Source organism: Apostichopus japonicus, chromosome 23 (genome assembly GCF_037975245.1).
Source record: "Apostichopus japonicus isolate 1M-3 chromosome 23, ASM3797524v1, whole genome shotgun sequence".
Taxonomy (NCBI): Eukaryota; Metazoa; Echinodermata; class Holothuroidea; order Aspidochirotida; family Stichopodidae; genus Apostichopus; species Apostichopus japonicus.
The window spans coordinates 11025629-11048763 of record NC_092583.1 but is presented as its reverse complement, the minus strand read 5'-3'; the positions used below and the strand labels follow the sequence as shown (position 1 = coordinate 11048763).

The window sequence follows — 23135 nt, the reverse complement described above, 5'->3', positions numbered from 1 at the left end:
CACTTCAGTTGACTTGAGTAAGCTCCCAACATTGCATGTGGTTGGGTTGTGCAATGACGTAGTACACAAAAGGAACCGTATAGTCTTTCCCAAAGTAAACCCTTCCTCTCCACAAGGATCACATTTCTTTTGCATACCCACGTGGGTAGCAGGGGTTGCGTGTTAACCGAGTTGACGTGTGACCCTCAGGGAGTGGTCGTCCCTGCCCAATTGCGAGCCCCAGGTCCAGCTGACCCAGCTGGTAGTACCTGGTTGGGCCCCGTGCCAGGGTTACGGTAAAACCAGTTGACTGCAGGCTGGTGGCTGTGGTACAAGGGCTTGGCTCTTTTTGAGTTCCCAATGGTCTTGTACTACTGATGCTGGGCGTTCATGGATTCCATGTACTCGGCCAGGATCTCTTTCTCAGTTAGCGAGGAACTGCATACACTGATGATGTTTGGCGCCACTTCATTGTTTTTTTCAGCCGAAAAACTATTGATAACAGCTATACTCAAGGTAACATGAGGACCCCTGGCGTGTACCTTGAGTCAAATGATACCAGGCAAGCAGATGAGTTGGACGAGCCCCCTTTGAATAATGATGTGATGTACCTAAACCCGAATTCGGGAGATGCAGCACTGACGTCTCAAGGTTCTCGCTGTCGACCTCATCTGGACTCTTTTACAGTTGGTTGCTGGAATGTGACAACATTAGAAGCTCCTCTTGCAGCTGAACACCTCGAAACGACTCTTAACAACTATCGATATGACATTATTGCACTAAGTGAAACGCACAACATTGGCAAAGAATCACGTCTACAAGGTAGAATGTTTCTATCTGGTGGAGATCGTAGATATGCTGGTGTTGGCTTCCTTCTCTCACATTGTGCACGACGAAGTGTTATTTTTACGGAATCTATCTCTGACAGACTAATGGCTGTCCGCCTCAAACTCAAGATTGGCACTCTGTTAGTAATTGCAGTCTACGCCCCCACCTCTATTGCAGCGGACGATGTAATCAGCGCTTTCTACCATCAACTTGATCGATGGATACATGACAACCTGAAAACCAATGAAAAGCTGATTGTCGCCGGTGATTTCAACGCAAAATTGGGAACAGAACGTATCAATGTTTCAGTGCTTGGTCCCTATGGCTACGGCGAACGTAATGAACGTGGTGATAGACTTATTTATTTCTGCACCAGCAACAATCTTACTGCAGCACATACATGGTTTCGCAAACGCCCTAGTCGTAAGGTTACTTGGACTAGTCGTGCCAACAACGCTAGAAATGCGATTGATCACATCCTGGTGAGTCAAACGATGAAGAATTGGATAACGGACTGTCGCTCTTTCAGTGCGGTTTTTGACACCGACCATCGCCTTGTACTCTGCAATATTAAACTCAAGATCGACTGTGCAACTAAACCCACCAAGCAGCAACCAAAGCCCGACCTGAATAGTCTCCGTGATCCAACTACCACACAGACCCTTTGCGATGCTGTCCGGGATAAGCTTCATGAGTTTAATAAACTTGATGAAATCTCCACGCTCATTCATACGAATGCTGTTGAAGCATGCAACGTTGCTCCTTTCCGTATAAATCAGCCTTATCTGACACCCACAACCATACAGCTAATTCAAGACAAGAGAGAAGCAAGGAACACTGCTGACTTTCCGCGACTTCGTAATGCTGTAAAACGTGCATGCAAAGGTGATATGGAAAAATGGTTACTTCAACAAGTAGAGACGATCAATCATGCTTTCTCTACAAATGATACACGAACGCTTTTCAAGACAACCAACCTTCTCACAGTGAAACCAATTGCACCTTTGGCCAACATCAAAGATAAAAACGGCTATGTTCTACTGACTGTTGATGATGAAGTTCAACGCTGGGAAGAATATGCTCGCGAGTTGTTCCACTCTGACAACCAAAGACCAGCAGTCATCCGTTATCCATGCACTCCCCACCCACCAACATCAGAAGAGATCAACACTGCGATCAAGAGCCTGAAAAACAACAAAGCACCTGGTTCTGACCTAGTCCTTAGCGAATTCATCAAATCAGTAGCTGAAGATGCTCATATTCGCCTTGCGTTGGATAAGGCGGTGCAAGATATGTGGTTGACAGGAACCTGGCCTTACTCTCTAACTAACTCTTCATACATAGTTCTCCATAAAAAGAACGACCGTGGCAACTGTAGTAATTACAGGACACTGGCTCTCATTAGCCACATGAGCAAGATTATCCTCAACATAATCCAGCAACGATTGATCCCTTTTGTTGCAATAGAAGTTTCAGATGCACAGTGTGGATTTGTCCCCCTTAAATCTACTGTTGATGCAATTTTCCGCGTTAAAGGCCTGGCACAAGCTTACCTTGCAGTCAAACAACCCTTACATCTTATTTTTGTTGACTTTCGCAAAGCATTTGACAGTGTTATTCACACCAAGCTATTTGAGATACTTCGTAGGCTTGGTATGGCAGAGGATTTAGTCCGGATCATTGAGAATCTCTACAGTGACGCACACGGTACCATCTCCTGGAAGGGTCATACTTCTGCTCCGTTTCCAACGCCAGCCGGTGTACGACAGGGATGCCCAATTTCGCCATCTCTTTTCAACATATACACAGAGTACATAATGCGTGAATGGGACGAACGCACCAATCATCTGCCTGCCCCAAATGTTGACGGTCTTGCCTCAAAGGAACAACGCTATGCAGATGATCTAGTCTTGGTGGCACTCTCTGCTGCTGATGCTGAAGCAATGTTGAATATCTTAGGAGACATTGCTGATGACTATGGTTTGGTGATTCATCCGGACAAGACAGAATACATGATTATTCAAACTTCTATGAGTGTTGATACCATCTATTATAGGGGCAACCCTCTGAAGCGTACATCTGAGTTTAAATACCTTGGCACCTACATCACCTACAATCTCAACGATAGTCGTGAGATCCGTGCTCGTGTAGCCATGACAAAGGCAACCCTCAACAACTGTGCATATTTGAAGTCGAATCGTATCTCTATGGATGTTAAACTCCACCTGACCAGAGCTCTGGTTGCATCTCGTCTTACATACGGTTGTAGCACCTGGACCATAAAAGCGGCTGACATGAATCGCCTTGACGCTTTAGGTAGAGAAATTTGGCGACGTTTGCTTGGTCTCACATGGAAGGACCATGTGTCGAATGAGGAACTAAACACTAAGAGTGCGGGCCGATGGCTATTCTCGTCTGAAACTGTTCTTCAACATAACGCAAAATGGTTCGGACATGCTGTACGTTGTGGAGGCCTTACATGTGCTGTACTCTGTGGGCTACCCTGCGGTTACAAACGTAAGCCAGGCCGACCGCATTTACGATGGATTGACAATCTAACCAAATGGTCCGGCCGTTCTGCAGCCCAGCTACTCGAAGATGGCAGGCACCGGATTAACATTATAAAAGGTTACAAACCTAAGAATGTTTATAATCTTCGGGGAGGTCAACGGGCCAATTTGGCTTATGACTATTGATTGACCCACGTGTACAAGCATAGTTCTTCACCACAATGATATAGCAACTGCTGTATACGAACGCTTTACCTACCAGATGAGGTGGGTCAGTAGGACTGTAATAAAAGCTACAGAATATATGCGGTTACGTAAACCTAACGCCCTGCGGTTAACGTTCTCATTTCGAGTAGTTTATCATATACAGCTTTGGTATATTCTCCAAATCTCTAAGAGACAGAGGATATATGAAACTATTACAAAACCAATGATCAATTATATTGTCTGCCGATCACTTTGCATATTCAAAAGATCCAGCTTTATGATTAAATGAACCGTCAATTGCACCCATATATAGAAAAGTAAGGGCATACCCCACCCCCCCCCCCCGATATCGCTGTAGCTGTAGCATCCATTGTTCTTTCCCTCAAATGGTCCCCCAGATACTCACTAAAGAGACCAGTCCCAGTTGTAGGACCCTTTGCAACCACTGAAATGAATCCCTTAGGTCCCACTTCTTTCATAATGGCCTCCCTTCGCACCTTATTTTTAAGCAATCGCAGTGATTGACAGGTGATGTGTTTGATTAGCTCATGGGACAAAGACCCTTTTTTAAATGGTGGAGCATGAGGTTGAGTTGGCCTGCCACGCCAAAAAAGTTCCTTAAAGTTCCTTGATTTTGCAGATCAGATTCTATTGGAAGCCGTTGTTCCATCTTATATCTTGTGCAGTACCCTTGATATAATTCCAAGTTTTATGGCAGTTACAAAGTAAACTTCTTTACATTGGATTTGTTTTTACTATATTGTTGAAAGTGAGCGTAAAGCGAGATGTGAACAACAAAGAAAAGGTCTAATTTGTAAACAAACAATATCGAATTGCCATAATTGCGAAATGTGCCAATAAAATAGACTACACAGAGGCAGGTATCAGAAAGCAGTCGATATAATCTGCCTGATTCAATTATATGACGCGCGGTTTAACATCTGTTAAGATTCAACTGCCGGAGATATTGCTGGTCATCGCTTTAAATAATTAAACAATCATCATTACAGCCAGTTTATCTTCCTCTCCGCTCACGGATGCTGTATGCTTGCTCCACTAGTGCCCCACTGTTGGCGTAAAATGGCTGAATGATGCATTCTGAGGTATATTTAAACTACATACATTAGGTATCTAATTTGGTCTAACCGCTATATTTAGGGTAATGATCACTTTTTAATTTTGTGGGTGGGATGCGGGTGCGGGGTGCGGGGTGCGGGCCCGGGGGTTCACAATTTTCTGACGAATTATTGTATTTAAACTATGCTTAACACCATTGTCGCACATTTTGTTGGTGAAAAAGGCAGATCATTAACAAATCTTCTGGAAGTAAGATAGTATACAGGGAAAATATTGTTTCTTTGCGAAATAAATATTTATTCTGACGGCATCACGGAGATGTTCGATATCATAGTCCCAAACACAAACTATCCTTGTTTTATTTATAATCTTGAAAATAAAATGCAATTATCGTTTAATATGGTCATAAGTGTCGAAAATGAGGATATTTTACAGAGAATTATGTCCCATCCCACAGCCCCCCCCCCCCCTCCCAACCGAACTGGCCACCCTCGGTTCCACAAACATTACGTTTGTCATAATATAAATAGTAGCTATAAGTGAGATAACTAAATAACTAACAGTTAGAGGACGGTTAAATGAACGAAATCACATATTGATTCTCTTTTTGAATAAACTATTTATTTGGAGGTAACAGATAAGTGACATTATATAAAGTTTCGGTCCCCTGATTAGAGCAATACGTTGTACTCGTTCCAACTTTAATTGTTATGTAGACCATTGAGACTTATGTATTACTATTCCTTTCTAGCTTTCTGTTTTGAGTGTGGGGGTAGGGTGGGGGTGTGGGTGGGGTGGACAGTGCTTAAGATGTAAAATGCGAAACCCAATGGTGTGCGAATTTAATTATAGTTATACTATGATGATATATTATTATATTAAACCACTACTAGCAAGAGTTTTCGTGTCATTGGAACTTGATTTCATAACCTCTGCCGAACAAAAGAGAAGAAGGGGATTTGTTTTTCAAATTATTATTTAATTTCCGTTAACTCATAACTTATTACACTTTTTCCAAATATCACACATAGTAAGATCAAAGGACCTGAAACATACACATTGCCATTTTTTCATATCGATCGAACACAATTCTTGCTTAAAAACTTGTAACGATATAGACTTTTAATATTTTACCTTAAAAGCACATTGATAGAAATTTGTTCATTTGCAGGGCTGCGTCAAATTCTACTGTTTTTCTTATTTTTTACGATATTTTATATCCTTACGCCACTGAATATTCTTTACAATCTTATTTGAGTTTTAAGAAGGTTCGACAAATAACTTTGAGCAGTACAGTTATAAATGTCACAAATGAATAATATGGCAGGTTGTCTAAAACAACAGAACCTAATGGGGTCCTCAATGTGACATATATAAGACATCATGTGAAGAGGAACATTTAAGGTTCTTGTCTCAAACCGTAAGTAACGAGCAGATAAAGGAGGGTTTAAGATACAACCTAACCCTTCTATACCAATTGCTACGGCAAGCTGTGCGAACATCCCTGCATGAATTTACCCTTGACCGAAACAAATAACCACTTCTGGAATATTTTAATTTTCAAGAAACTATCGTTACAATATTATGATATCAATTAAACATATACCGATCAAGTTATTATATTTGTAATTTGCAAGGTATTTATAAATAGACCATAGCAAAATGAACGTATATCAATTATGTATTCATGCAATGTCTAGAGAAATATGAACTGTAAGAAAGCCGCTATATGCTTATTTATTGGTCAATACAGCAACCAAACGTAAAAGGAAAAAATACAGACAAAAACTATTACAAGTGTACTCGACTTCATGCCGAAGAAGATCAAAGAGTTCGCTGATAATCATTTCATATAAAGACTTCTTTGGATGTGATCAATCCCGGGCTGTAATAATTTGATAAGTATGGGATGTTCGTCCACGGGAGATAATACATAGTTTCCTTATAGACAAATATGGAAGAAATTGATAATTCATCAAAGCTGTCTGTAAAGCCTTCCTTAAATTACAAATAAATAAGTTATAATCAACCCGGTGCTATTTGGTGACAAACGTGGTTTTGTAACCGAGGCAACAAACATTACTGCAATATGTGTGTTATTATTACAAACTAAATAGTGGGCTCTTTTTGGATTTCAAACGGTCTTAATCTTAGATAAAATGAGGGAGATAATGATTAAATCGAAAACTCTTTTTGAGGACTTCTTTGTACGACTAGATATCATAAGGAGATCTTTCCTATCCATCTTGATCTTTTAATAGTTGTGTTGAAGGAGCAGTCACATGTAAAGTCATTATAATGTTATAAATACACAATAAATGCTAGTATTCTGGCCAACGTCAAGGGCTGGATTTATCACAGCGTCATACGCAAATTTTACTTACAGAAATGGTTGGTAACGTGTTAGAGCAATCATTCAGGAAAGGTTCGTATGTCTAAATTGGCGAACAAGAAACCGATTTCTTCAGCTCGCGATAGCGTATAGCCTACGACGCATTAGTGACTAAATTCACATCACACCTGAAAAGGCATTGATATAACAATACAAGTGAATGTTACAGGGTAGTTTAATACTGATGTGAGGGAGCTGTTTCCGTACAGTAAAACACTGAATATTGAGATCGTAGACGACAACATGTGGTGAAAGATAACTAACAAGAAGAGCTGCAGGTTGAAAAACTGCAGGAGATTTTACCGGGGTGTATATTTAACCAAAAGCTTCTAAATTATAAGGAAATATGTTGACGGAAATGTTCCATTAATTTTTGCAAATCTACACAATGGAGTCTGTGGCGACAAAAATTATATATTATTACTGGAGCGTTTCGAAGTTGTAAGCAGTTGAGATATATCCAGACAGGCCACTCATGTGACATGATAGTACATGCGTCACTATTATAGACTCTGGTCCCCAGTCGTTGGTTATAAAGGTCTCTTCTTCACTCAGAACGATACAGTTAACCGGTCAGTGTAGATATCAGCGGCTTTCTCGTATAATATCAATCGGGGTTTTTATATGATGAACAACAATGGAGAGAAAAGCAGGTGGAAAGTTCATATGCCTGTAAAATAATGAGAAAATATTTTATTTACACAGACTTCTTCCTAATTCTTGTTAGATAGAATTTCCCCCTAATTATGTTTGCCTCACTACCAATTTCATTGAGAAGGATACTTGTCTTGTATAAGTGGTACACGAAGAAATTTCCTTTTTGTTGAAATATTTCAGAATCAGCCCTGCTTATCTCAACCCGTAAAATATTCAAACAAACCACAAAAAAGGGGGTTATAAGTTAATTTCAATACGTTCACCGATCAAGCTCTTTATCCAAGTTATAAATAACAAAGTATTGGAAAGGTGTGAATTTTCATTAGAACTTAATATATATTAAACACAATCACCAATTAAGACACCAAAACAATGCATTGCTTTCGGGGGTTGCCAATTTGGTGCGATGACCTATTAATTGCAGATAAAAGGAGTTTATCTAACGATTTTGATGGATGGTTATTGGTAAATTATTAAAAGTGGATTCCCCTTATTTCATGCAACGTGAAATAATTATGTATTTCGTTTAATATATAGGTTTGTTATCTCTACCTGTGGTATGGTTTTCTTTTTAAAGTTAAGATAATATAACATATTTATACTAAGAAATTCAGAGTTATGACAATATAGCGCATGCACTGTGGGTTTGGATTCCAATTCCAACTGATAACTTTGACAGTTTCGATATGTTGCATAATATTCGAAATATTTGGGTTTTAGTGGTTTTATTTGTGAAAAAAGATATAGATGTCTTGTTTTCTGTCTCAGAGGAATTAATAAGTATGACCCTCTCCCGGGTGGTTCTATTTGATCTTCGTTAATTTGATTCGATTTAAGTTATTTTGAAGATCAAACATATTTCTTGTGTAATATGTACATAATGTACATAACGTACATTTAGATATTTAATGAAGTCAAGACTATACTGCTTTAATACTTTTACTTATTATTTTATTGAGAAGGGATTCTGTTTATTAACAAATGTTTTTATAGTCATTATTATACGAGTTTTCATAACTGACATAACTGACTGAGTTATGTAATTGCTACAAATCCGTCATAATATCAGTCATTAGTAATCAAGTTTCATTTAAAATAACGAAGTAAAAGGAACACGTATTGAAAATAATACCAATGTGAGAATGGTTTTGGGCGAAATAATTCACTCATTAATGTTCCTTTGTCTTAGTTTCATTATTAATAATTTAATTTATAGCATTAATTTGCTAATAGTATCTATTCTCTGTAGATTAGAAAAAAATCATTAAAGTTATAGTTGTTGTTTCTGTATGGGAACATTCACTCCATTGTGTGGTCTATATTGCTTATAGTAAATCATTGAGTCATGACGTCTTTTGAAGAAGAAAAAATTGTAACGATTTTGATATGCCTTTCTAAGGTCAACAAATGTAGCTAACTAGTCTGAAGCAACCTCTGAGCAGACGTTGGTATAGGCTTACCTTAATTTGCATGTAGCCAACGAGGCGAAAGTTGTTTTTGTCGTTCAATGGTTTGGATAATTATCAACTAATAGCATCTTTTTAACATAGTTTCTAGTGAAATTGCGAAAGCTCCGATTTATTGCGGCAAAACGAAAGTAATCTTCATTTTCATCCAACATTGCCATTTGATCAATAAAACAGAATCTGGTGGACTGGGATTAACAGAGGACTTTTAATAGCTTAAATTAATTTCTAGTAATATTCGGATGGTTTGAAACATTTCTGACTGAAGCTCCGCCCCTTCCCACAATAAATAGAAAGTGTGATATTTACAAATTAAGAACCAAAACATAATGTTTGTGGCAGTAAGTAATTAGGCATTTAGGCTCCGCCCCCGTTCAACAATCAAAATAAACTCCGATATTTACAAATTAAGAAACAACACATAAAGTTTTTTGGCAGTAAGTAATTAGGCTCCACCCCGTTCTACAATAAAAAGAAACTCTGATATTCACAAATTAGGGAACAACACATAGAGATTTTGGCAACAAGTAATAAGGCTCCGCCAGTTCCACAGTAAAAAGAAACTATGATATTTACAAATTAAGGAACAACACATAAAGTTTTTTGGCAGTAAGTAATTAGGCTCTGCCCGTTCCACAATAAAAAAAAACTCTGATATTAACAAATTAAGAAACCACATGTAGAGTACTTGGCAGTAAGGAATTATGATTGATTAAATTATACATACAGAAAATAAATATATCTCTCTAGCAAAAAGGAAGAAAGTTTACTCCCTGGAAAAGGAATAAAGTTTGTTTATTGATGATCAAGTTACAATTGATATCGTTCGTTCCATTTTACGACCAGCAACTCCTCGAAATTTCATTCTCCAAATCAACTTACTTCTATGCTTTAAGGATAAATGTTAATAATAGCGACGAGTTCGTGAAGTAAAACGAGGAGAATTTCCCCGTGCTGTTTTGAATGAAAACAAATGTTGTGACTTTTGTATAACATTTGTTTACAGCAAAAGTATTTACAGAGACCTTTCTTATAAAACTGTCTTCAAGCGAACTTGAACTCTTATCCAATAGTAAACATTATTCACGGTGTTAGACGTAATTAGTTTTGCCAAATGGTAAAAGTATCTCGTGATTAAAAGAACCCCCATATATATATATATATATATATATATATATATATATATATATATATATATATATATATATATATATATATATATATATATCTTATTCTTATATATCTTATTCTAGTAAAAACTTACTAAAAACAACCGAAAGTTTAAACTTACCGCGGCAACTCGCGGCAACTCAACAAAACTAAGTGTATTCTTTACAGAATCCAACGAGAACTGATTTTTCTTTTGAACACCGAAATAGAACTATAAACCTGACCTTTCTTAATCGTCACTGTTCTTGGCTTAAGGAATAAACCTCGCTGGCGAAGACCTTCAAGGAAATGAGTAAATAAACGAACTCTCCCTAACTTTTTATAAGACAGAGTATATACTTAGATGTCTTTTGCCAGATGTCTTGGATATGTCATGTGACTCATGTACCTATGATTAATATTGACAAATAAGCGCAGGGGGATTTTCTGGAATTCTGTTAAACGCCATTGACCCTCTCACGTCTGGAAATGTGACAATTTCCTAAATATTGATCAATTGAACTGCAAGACCCTATATCAGTAAGCTAAGAAAAACTGGAAAGATCTCATTTAAAGTAACATATCATTGTTTTAGGTTGGTTGTCTTTATTTCTGCTTGTTTTCTTATCACCTTTTTCTACTGTTTTGTTTGCAAATAACACAGAGTTGTGATCAGAAAAGGATTGGTGATCATCAATGTAAGAAAACCTCTCGGTTTTGTTTCATTAGTTTTAATTAGAGAGACAGAATTGCTTAAAGGCCCTGTCACATCTCACCGGATTGCATGAACGGACAAGGGTACGCGCGAAAAACAGTCATCCGGTTTGTTCCGTTGGCAAAAGTTGTCGCGCATGCATCTGGGGGTTGCAACGTACCGGAAGTTTAAAGGTGAAAACGGATTACAAACGTACACGGGACGGACAGCAACGGAAGAACAACGGAAGAACAACGAACAAACTAACGAACATCAACGGATAGTAACGAATTTACAGCGGACAAATAACGGACAAAGAACATACAAAACGTAGGAGTACCGGAAAAGTAACGGACATACCGGACTAGTAACGGAGAAGAAACGGTCTGAACATTTCAGGGTACATCCTCATGAAGTTGATGAAAGCTTTTGGTCTTCCATTCGCAGCTCCTGCATAAGTTGGTCATAAAGACCAAACTGACGTCTTCTCTGTGGACCTAGCCAGGCCCTAGACCAGCATTTACGCCGAGCACGTCTCTTCTTTCTCTTCTTGACTTGTTCATAGTTCTTGCTTGATGTTGGCTTCAGTGATAAGCATCTGTGCTTGTAAACTGACACCGTGGTCTGAAGCTTGAATCTTTCTGAAGGGTCCATAATGAAGGTGTTGACGGTAGAATGAGGCGTGGGAGGCTTGGAGTGGACAAGGTGGAAGTACGCTGCATCTTCGTTCTTTGTCCGTCTGTTATACTTTTTCTGGCCTGAGTTCTTCCGTTTCTTCCGTGTAACGTACGTTACCTATCTGTTCATTGTCAGTTCTATTCCTTTACACTTCCGTTATTTCTACGTTAGCGTCCGTCGAATATACGGTATAGGTACTGTACTTCTACGTTTCATCCGTTCTTTGTCCGTTCATGATCCGGTGAGCAAAAGCAATAACCAGAGACGAACGGAGAAATACCGTATGCCAAACGCATACAGAACGAATAAAACGCATGAGAAACTGATAAAACGGATTCTTTAACGGATTAGTAACGAATAAATAACGGAGACATTTTTCGGTGGATGTCCGTTCCAAGTTTTGCGCATGTTCAAAATCGACGCCGGACAAACCGGAACTTCCCGTTAATGAAACGTACGTAGACGGACGGAGGAGAACCGCAGCATAAACGGATACTAACGTACATCAACGGAGTGCCATTTTTGTCTTCGTTCCCTCTCCGTTATTGCAATCCGGTGAGATGTGACATGGCCTTTATTATCTTCTGCGATGAGAGACTTTTAATCTTGGTCATATACCAACTCGACTAGGACCGACGCTAAAATTATCGATGTCCAATATCAAAATGAAACTCTTGGGTTATATTTGAGTACTAACTTAAATGGAAGTTTGATTTTGTGAAGTAATGGAATGTTTAAAGAACAAAAATCTGTATACATTTGTTGTCTTATTCTTTTTTTGTACCATGCTTTAAGGTAATAGTCCCATTTAACTTTGACATGTCAATTGGCAGCAGTTAGATGAAAATTATATTGTTTTCTAGAACGTGATCTTCGTGTCGTGGTTTGTGCTTAATAGCTTCGGTGCCTGGATAAACAGACTGGCAAGTTACAGTAGTGAGATTGTAGTCGTTCTTTCATTTATTCTAAACAAGATGGCAGCAGGGAACTCATAGCTCTACATGCAGCTGTTCCTTACCGCAAAAAAAAAATTCGACAAGATACAGCTTTCGAAAGTTAAAGGAAATTTTCTTAGATACCGCCTAGGTCTAAAATTTCTGTAAGGATTTTAACCTGTTCGGGTACTGTTTGTGGATGTAAGCGGAGCGTCGCTGTTTAGGGTAAACCGTTTTAGAAACATACGCCTACGTTAACTTATATTGTACCGCGCCAAATTTACCGCAGTACGGTACTATATACTTGTGCGTGTACGAATATCATCGGAGCTGGTTTGATCATAAAGTTATCGGTGTCGCCATAGTAGTAGGAGCCTTATTTGATTTGTGGGATGGGGAGATGGGAGCTTAAACGACTTGTCAGAAAAATATAACCAAAATGTTTCGCTCGCTGCGCGCGCGTTTAACATGTTAATGTGCATACCATATAGGCATGCATCGGTTATTACATCGCACGCATATTACATACAATCATTTGCCGTATTATAACCCTTCCATATTGGTTATAATTTTTGGGAAAGTCGTTACAATAATTAAAATATAAGTTTAACCATTGAAAAACACAGCGCCCGAAAAATTCTCAGCATATTGCCCCCCCCCCACCGCCTCTTACGCCTATGGGTGTCGCTGGGTGATTTCGCTTCCAAATCATATCGTTTAAGGATATCAGTGATTTTCAATTTATTAATCTTTCTGCGCTTTATAAATTTATAGGAGATATTTTGCCATACTCGTAACACCGAAAGTCAGGAGTTTTATATCGAGGCCCTTCTTAGTCCTGTCATATACGCTTTTCTTATGAGCATGCGCAATTGTTTGCAATGAAACGGCGAAGAAGGCCAAACATTTACACCGAGTGAATTTCTTTAAAATTTACTACCCAACAACTCGAATTTTCTGACCGAGTATAAATCACATCAGATATTAGCTAAAAAGTGAAAGAAGAAAGAGGAGGGGTGTATAGTATGGAAAGGGGTGGCTTATGTTCCGCCTGTGTTTTGTTGAGACGATGAGGGGGGACGAAAAATACTGGGAGTGCTCTCGAAAATTCAACTATTGGTAGTATTCCTTTAATGGATATGCTCCGTCATTTGAACTCCAAAATTGGTCTCCGATCTATGTCGCGACCTTCTTTTGTCGTACAGCAGCCACATAAAGTTCACAAAACCACAAATTGATCAACTTAGACTTTCTCATGATCGGCTTGACGTGGTCATTTCACAATTGGTTTAAATATGCTAGGCTGCTCAAACTGAAGATTCCGTTATATGTGAATCTCGTATACCATATTGCGAAAATTCAACGCATAGCTACAAGAATAATTCATGATTAATAGCATGGTATTGCTACTTAGATACCAAAAACGTGTGTGGGAAATGATGTAGGTATAGGAACAAATGGAAAAGATGTCATCAGTTGAGACAGCACCATCAGATTAATTAGAAATATTTGATCTGGGGTTTATTTCCTCTGTTGCTTTGTAAACTTTCCAATAGTTAATGTCGATGTTTGACTGTAGAGTACCGGTATGTCGACAAATACATAATGTTTAAAGTCTAGCACCTAATTCACCACCTATATCGCTACCCAAAGCCCAGTTAAAGCCTACATTAACCCCCTTCTTAAATGATAATCCCAATCAATAAACAACAAAACGTTAGCAATTCGTTCGATTCACACCATTGACATATAGGCTAGGGTAAAAAACAGAATGTCTAGAGCATTTATGATGGTACATCTCGGTTCTCTAAGAAAGCTCTGTTATAAGAACACAATTTAATTCTTGTATGATATGATATCGTTTTGAAATATTTTCGCCGGAATGGTCATTTAAAAAAAGGAGAGTAAATTCGAAGAATTCGAATGTGTGCGCTTGAGTAATGAACTAAACATACATTTGACCAATACTATGACGCACTGGAATAAATATGCACTGGTGAAAAGATGAGGGAGGCAAAATAATCCAAGGCCAGTCGCCTCCACCGCCCCTCCTCTCGACCCCATAGAGTCCCCTTTACCTCTCCCTCTCCTCTATTCTACCGTCCCTCTCTAACCCTTCACAATTCGCATTGGCTGTATAGACTTAAGAGCAGACATTTTGATATCCCAGTTTGCTACAAATGAAACAATGACCTAAATGAAATGTTGGTTAGAATAACCAGAATCAAGGGCGTAGGAACCATCAGGCTTCAGCCCCCCCCCCCCCACTCAAAAGTACCTTCCTACGCCACTGACCAGAATGCAAAATGCATTGAGGTTTCGATGCCTTCAGTGCACTAGACTTCTGCTTGTTAGTATAACCAGAACTAGCTGTTACAATAACACTATGGCATGCTAACACAGGTCAGTCTACTGTACGAGGTTATACACACCTCCATCAAAACAATAGGGTTATTGTACTCAATGTTATGAATCCACACACCAAGTATTACAAAACCAAACCAAACCTTGATCTCTAATAACTTCGCACATTAAGGTTGCAGAGGAGTCAACTTTTGGACAATTTAGATTGAATATGCCCACGAAAATTAAAAAAATCACTTGAAAGAAGCTAATACAGGTCACTAGAGGTCAACCTGAGGTCAAAGGTCACCCAAATGCAGGTCGACTATTGGATTACAATAGCGTAACTCCCAACCTTGATGGACATTTGGTTCTTCAAGTTATTGCAAAAATACTACTTTTTGACCCTAATTGACCTTTGTTGACCTTGGATCACATGACTGTAATGTTTGGAAACGATCCTTTACCCCATTCACAACTAGTCCAAAAATATCAACCATGACGAACCCTGTCAATAGTAGTTTCACAAGTTATTGCCAAAAACACAATTGACCTTTGGTGACCTTGGATCATATTACCGTTATGTTTGGAAACGATCCCTTACCCCATTCACAGCTAGTCCCAAAATATCAACCATGTCGGACCCTGTCAGTGGTAGTTTCACAAGTTATTGAGAAGAAAACACATTTTGACCCATAAATGACCTTTGGTGACTTTGGATCACATCACGGTTATTTAGAAAACGTGCCACTACGTCATTCACAACTTGTCCCATATATCAGCCATGTCAGACTTTGTGACTAGAAGTTGTTGCAAAACGTAGCATAATTTGGCATTTCTTTGCACATAATCAACCTTGAATGACCTTGGATGACCTAATTGTTTTTATCAAAATTGTTCCCCTTGATGATGTGCACTCTGTCCTAAAATCCCAACCTTGATGGACATTTGGTTCTCAAGTTATTGCAAAAATACTAGTTTTTGACCCCTTATTGACCTTTGTTGACCTTGGATCATATCACCGTTATGTTTGGAAACGATCCCTTACCCCATTCACAACTAGTCCCAAAATATCAACCATGTCGGACCCTGTCAGTGGTAGTTTCACAAGCTATTGAGGGAAAAAACACATTTTGACCCATAAATGACCTTTGGTGACCTTGGATCACATCACGGTTATTTTGGAAAATGTGCCCCTACTTTATTCACAACTTGTCCCAATATACTAGCCAAGTCAGACTTCGTGACTAGAAGTTGTTGCAAAACTTAGCATAAGTTGGCAGTTTTCTGCACATAATCAACCTTGAATGACCTTGGATGACCTGATGGTTTTTATAAAAACTGTTCCTCTCGATGATGCGCACTCTGTCGTAAAATTTGTTTGGCCTATACAATGTACAAACATAATGTTATTGCTAGAAAGGTATCAAAACCAACCTTTGGCCCCTCATAACTTGAGAACTGGGTGTCCGATTGAAGCGGGAGTTGGTGTCCTATATATAGCACAAAGAGCTCTCTCATATATCAAAGTATTGACAAACTTTTTATGTTTTGCCTCGTATCTCCTAAAATGAGCATACTTTGCAAGACATGACCTTTGACCTTTTGACCTCGCGGTCAGATGTAGTTTGACACGCTCATTCCAAACAGCAACATGACAAGTCTGTGCGACCATCCTAACTGTACTTATTAAAAAACAAAAAAAATGACCTCTGATAACTTCGCACACGAAGGTCGCACAGGGGTCAACCATGGACCATTTTGATCGGAAGGTACCTATGAGATCCGATTATTATGGCCACGAAAATTCAAATAACCAAAAAAACTGATAAAGGTCACCGGAGCTCAACCTGAGGTCAAAGGTCACCTAGATGCGGGTCGACTCATGGATTACAATAGCGTAACTCCCAACCTTGATGGACATTTTGTTCTCAAGTTACTGAAAAATACTAGTTTTTGACTCCTGATTGACCTTTGTTGACCTTGGATCACATGACAGTTATGTTTTGAAGCGATCCCTTACCCCATTCACAACTACTCCCAAAATATCAACCATGTCGGACCCTGTCAATAGGAGTTATTGCTTGTTTTAATATTTTGGTTTTTGGCCTCTAACTGACCTTTGGTGACCTTCACAGACACCCAAAAAATAGGGCACATCTACTCAATGTGGTACTTATGTACACCAAATATTAGATTGGTCCAAGCTTCCCTTCTTGAGATACCGTGTTTACAAGCGAGGCGTCACACACACACACAAATGGACAATACTTAAATATTTTGTGACCACTTCAAGAGGAAGGATGACAGAGTGTTGAGTACTTACTGTCGGTTTCTTTTCGAGGTCTTCTAATGTAGATGCTACGTTTGAGCTGTGGCAGCAGGAGTCACGTGATCTGTGGCTGCAGGGGTCACGTAAAGCGCGATGAAATGATATCGATGGTCAACGACTCAAGAATTATTAACATTTACAAATCTAATTTGAACGATGTGTTTCGAATGAGCGCTGTTCTATATGACGAGAGCAGCACTCGGTATTAAGTATATAGAACGTACATCAGCTTACACACAATCCTATACAACTTTCTTCAATAGCTGTTGTACACTGCAGGCTACGTTAATACGTTTTGTTGTGTTACATTATTGAAATAATTTTCAAAATGTTCGGAATTCCTTTTTCTTCGGGACTGTGGTTTTACTTCCATACAAACAACAATATACCTTTACAATGACAACATTAGCGTTCAAATAGCAAGCTAAGTGTTTAAGTATGTCACATATTGTATAGAAATATTCGGATATTGATTGGTTATACGATCCAGTGTGAATCTTTTTTTTTTCCTACTTTAAACCACGCAGGTGTCAGTGGTGAATATAATATCATTATTTATATGAGATGCATCTAGATAATCAAAACCACACACAGTGTGCGTGCAGATAAATGAATGCCATGTACTTTGAAAGCAGTATTGCGAGCAGCTTCCATGAATTTTATACCTGAATTTGTTTTGTAGAAAAAATGATTTCGTGACGGATATATTCCATTTTAAAACTACATTCATGAACTTGATCCTGTTCAAATATTCAATGGATGCTAATTCATAATTAACTTCGGTCATCAGAATATCTTTTATTTGATATCTCTTATTCCTTGTTGAATACAAAAGCGAAACTGAAAGGGGTAAGGAAGGGGTAAGAGTTTCCTGACAATAATGTCACCCGTCGTCCCCCACCAAATCCTACCCTCCCCCAAGGCCAATTGCTTACTCTGTATTCGTGATCTTTCTTCAATGATTTTATCATATTAGCAATGTCGTCGCGGCTATCGTTATAGAACGGAAATATGCGTGCTCTCGGATAGATAGTTCGATTTTAGTAACTTCTTTTCGCATCTTCAGAGGATTACTTTATCAGGCACCAAATTAATTTGATATGTTGCAGACTGTTATGATAAAAAAAAACTTATCCGTCTAGGTTGTATTTCTATATCACTTTTAATATTGGTGAGAAATGACTCTCTACAATTATCTTAGGACCATCAATTTAAGTGACTGATTTACTCAGTCTAACACAGAGGCCATTATGTCAGCTTCCCAGATGCATCACAAAACTGACTAATCAATAGCAAAAGCATGAATAATTTCATTACCTCAAATATCATATTTACGATACACTAAATATTTTTTATGCCCAGATAATGATATGGGAATGTCATACAAGGGTACTGTGTTGTTCAAATTAAGTTACAAGAAATACGCATTGATTAAGTTATTATAATTATTAAAACAAAGTATTAACATAATTGTATATGTAGGCCTGCACTGAGCAGCCGACGATATGATCAAGTTAGACTTAAAGGAGCATTTCAGGGATTTATAATATCGTTAAGGGGTGCATCTACAAAACCTGAATAGCTACGGAAACACTGCTATAGCATCCGAAAGTGTCTTACTCCTTATAGGCTACGCTAATGTCAAGACTAAAATTCGGCATAAATCCATCAATTAAAAGCAAGAAAGTCACGCTTTAAAGGTAATTGTCTTCGGCGTTGTGGAAACTGAGTGGGTCACGTTTCAGTTAATTCTTACATTTTTAATTATCTGTATTTGATACCTGGACTCTTGTCTAATGGTGTCCTTAGACATTTGTGTATGCAAGCAGTTATAAAGCCAACTCAAATCCCCGTTCTGCAAAATGAATGACAGGAGGGAACGTAACTTATTAACTTTACAAATATCAACTTTTGGAATATATTAAGACAAAAAGACTGCTTGGGTAATCACAGTGGTTCGAACGAACTTCGATGAAAACCAATGTTGGGCAATAAAAATTAAGAATAAACCGACAGTTAATCTATGTGTCAGTTTATTTATCTACGTAGTTTAGACAAAACCTACTGTGTGTCAGTTAAAACTGGCGACGCCCTTTAAGAATAATAACAAATGTTCACTTATAGTACTAGCTTTAGTTGAGTGAGCCATACCGTTATTCTTCTATATATAGATTACAAGTTGACCTGCACAGTTGAGAGGTAAAACTGACATGGTCCGTAAAATATTCGCCAGGTCTCACCAACCCCATTTCTGAATATCTCACACGTTGATCTATTGCTATTTCATAACACTCAGATTTTCAAATGATTTTGATAAAGGCCTATGGACATTCATCCGTTCATGACTTCAATCTGGTAAGGTGGAGTTTCATACGCGTATGCATACTTGCTAATGATGTTTAGGTTGAAAACTGCAAACGTATGGGAAAGATACTGGTAGCAAACGATATAGTTTCCGAAGACAGGCATATTTAATACAAGTATTTCCCTCGTTTTGCGGACAATATATATGAAGTAATCGAATATCTAAATGTTGAATTCATTTATTTACAAAGTAATTTACGTCACATATATGTTGATAGCATATGTTAACGCATACGGAACTCTCAGCTTCCTCTACTGCAAAGAAAGAAAGAAATGGCGCTCGTCTGATTTAAGCATTTTACACATGTGGCAAATATAAATATATAAATATAAATATATATATATATATAAATATATATATATATATATTAAAAATATATATAACATATATATAAATACATATATATATATATATTTATATATATGTATACACATATGGCTGTAACGATTTACCCAATAAATGTAACAATTCTTGTACGTTTCTTGAACGTATTTAACGTATCTAACTTATCTAATGTTCTTGAATATATCTAACGAATCTAATGTATCTAACGAATTAGGGACTAAGAAGCATCGTTAGAAGCTTGGAAATCAAACTTTGAATTCTTCCAGATACAAGGAACGTGCTCAGACTCAGGAGAATGAAATGGACATGTGATCATATGATAAATACATTCAAACTATGGACGTTATATATATATTTAAATGTTACATGTTTAAAGAACGCCTTGCTTTCCATCTGAGACATGACAATTACAAATGTTCAATGAGTCGATTTCTACTACCATTAAAGTCTGTTTTATTATTACTCAAAAAGGGGGGGGGGGGCACCACTCAATAAAAACAAAACAAACACCGAATGAAACATTATCTAAGGTTAAGTGTGTTAAAAGACTACCCTGTTCACCGAAAAAAAAAATCAACAGCTATGTGCTTACTTATACTCCTAACATAAAGTTCTAACATATAAACATTTAACACATATACTTTTAACATATACACATGTAACATGTATTTCTAACATATACTTCTAACATATATACTTCTAACATATACTTCGAACATATATACATCCTACATATACTTTTCACATATACTTCGAACTTATAGACATCTAACATATACTTCTAACATATACTTCAATAAAATTAAGGCCATTAGTTTCCTTTTGTATAGTTTTCATCATCTGATACAAGCTTGGACAGAAATTATCCAGTCTGTTTTAATGATTATCACATCTGATAGAAAGTTGTTATACTGGAACCCTTCATATGGTAATCCTATGAGGAAAAAAAATTCATGTAAGATTTTAGGTTTATTCCGTGAAAAGTACAACCTGAATATAAAGAAAATCAGCAATTGTACGTTATTCTCTTAATTATACATTTGGTCGACAACTATTTACAAACAAACAAAAAAGTTCGTCGTTTCCAATTACAATTGATTGACAGCTATTTACAATGAAGTTAGTTCCTTTCATATAAAGAAATTAAAATTGAGCTCTGCATACAGAGGTGATCGGCAGTTGCCATTTAGAAAAAGCACATTTTCACTTCAAGATTTGATAACTTTTTGACAACATCTGCTTTCAATAAATTCTTCACTTGTATATGCAGTTGCAGTTGATTAGACAGCTATTTGCAATTTATTTTATTTTATTATTTAAGTTCTTTACTCTCACACACATTTCATCGGTGGCTTATAAAATAATTAAGAAACTAACTGAAATCATTAGACTGAGCGTAAGGTATATGCAGGTGTTTCTGAAGTTTCCATTGATCTCGAATTTAACATGGAGACACAGATAAAGAGTTGACATCAATATTTCGAACATTGATATATGTCACTTTCAGGTTTTAGCCATTAAATTCTGGATAATACATCTTTCAATTTGCAAACAGTAAAGAGTAGCACATTCCTCCATTGAATTCCTCCTCCTTCTTCTTCTTCTTCTTCTTCTCCTCCTCCTCCTCCTCCTCCTCCTCCTCCTCCTCCTCCTCCTCCTCCTCCTCCTCCTCCTCCTCCTCCTCCTCCTCCTCCTCCTCCTTTTAAGTCAAAGAGCTTCAATCAAATGTGGATGCTTTTGAAAGTATGATTGGTGCCGGTAACTGTCTAATACTATTACATCATATAACATGATATTGTGAGCTTATTGCACCAATAAAACAGACAAACTACCAGTTATAATCGTGATTAGGTAGTCAAATCTTATGACATGAGTGTTAACATAGTTATCACTAATATGGCATTGATGCATTCTATACCACGTATCGGTCTACGTTATGTTAATTCACTGACCCGAATATTCAATGCCTACAACTCATAACTTATTGATAACAATGGCATTTCAGTGCCTGTACAAAAGCAGGAGGAAGTTCCCGATTGCCTTAGCCAAATGACCACGGACGTTATTGTGCCCGCTCCTACCCATTGTTCTAGGATCAACCGTCTGAGCATAAAAAAACGTGATAAAGGCTGATATTAATTATAAAACTGTCTCTCTAAAAAGTAAGTTGAGATATCAAAATATATAAAAGTATTGAGGTTGACAACACATGTAAAAAAATCTCCTTGGTCTGCAATATCAAACAATATCCAGTGACATTTTTCACTGTTTGTCTCATCTAATACCAGTATAATGTTTACCGAGTGTAATGGACGCCATTTTCCATTTATGATAACCCTGCCACAGACATGCTTGCTGTTTGTTTGCACGTTTTGCTTGAGGTATCTATTTCTTTCAATATTCCATTGACTTATGTGAAGGCTACTGTCCTTATTGTACGATAATACATTCCTCCACATGCATATTCATAAACTATACAGAATGGAATATGTAAAATATGTAACCATTAAGAACGAGATTACAAAGAGACTGTACGTTCGTTATATTTGTGCCTCTTTGGCACGTGTTAGGGAATATTAATGACGTTAATGGAAAAGAATTCTCCTCTTAATCGAATAATGTTATAATCTTTGTAAGGCTCATCAGATTTTACCGATAGGAAAGAAACGATATCCCCAACTCATCATAATGTCGTCTACTGATTGATGATACATGTTCCATGTTGACATAATAACGGTAACCGTTGCATTTATAACGTACCAATTTAGCGCTAGCGTATAGGATTCTCACTATGTGTATGGTTCAACGATAAGGAAGTGTAAGGTATCGTTACGTTTGTACTGCACATATAACCAAGAATATACCCTGTACAATGAAACCAACAACCGTTTTCGACGAAAATCAATTAAGCTTAACTTCGTTTTCTGTCACTTCCTTGTTGACAGCATGCCTCATTCAAATCGAGTAAACTATTTTATTTGCGGATACACTCAGGCGTATTAGACAAAGATTAGTCACAGGTTAAAAATAATCAGCGATTTTTTACGTTTGAATGTATAACCTTCCTATGACTTGGTTTGAATGGAAAACTAAACATCACCACACACGACGACAGTCTATTCCATTCATATGACCTTTTTGACCAATATTAACAAGTGTCCCATGAACCGGGTGTCTA

General features: G+C 37.6%; 1 protein-coding gene across 1 annotated transcript in view; it reads right to left on the bottom strand.

Moving 5' to 3' along the window:
- LOC139964488 (uncharacterized) overlaps positions 1-23135 on the bottom strand; it is a 133688-nt gene that overhangs the window by 105856 nt on the left and 4697 nt on the right. The window lies entirely within an intron of this gene.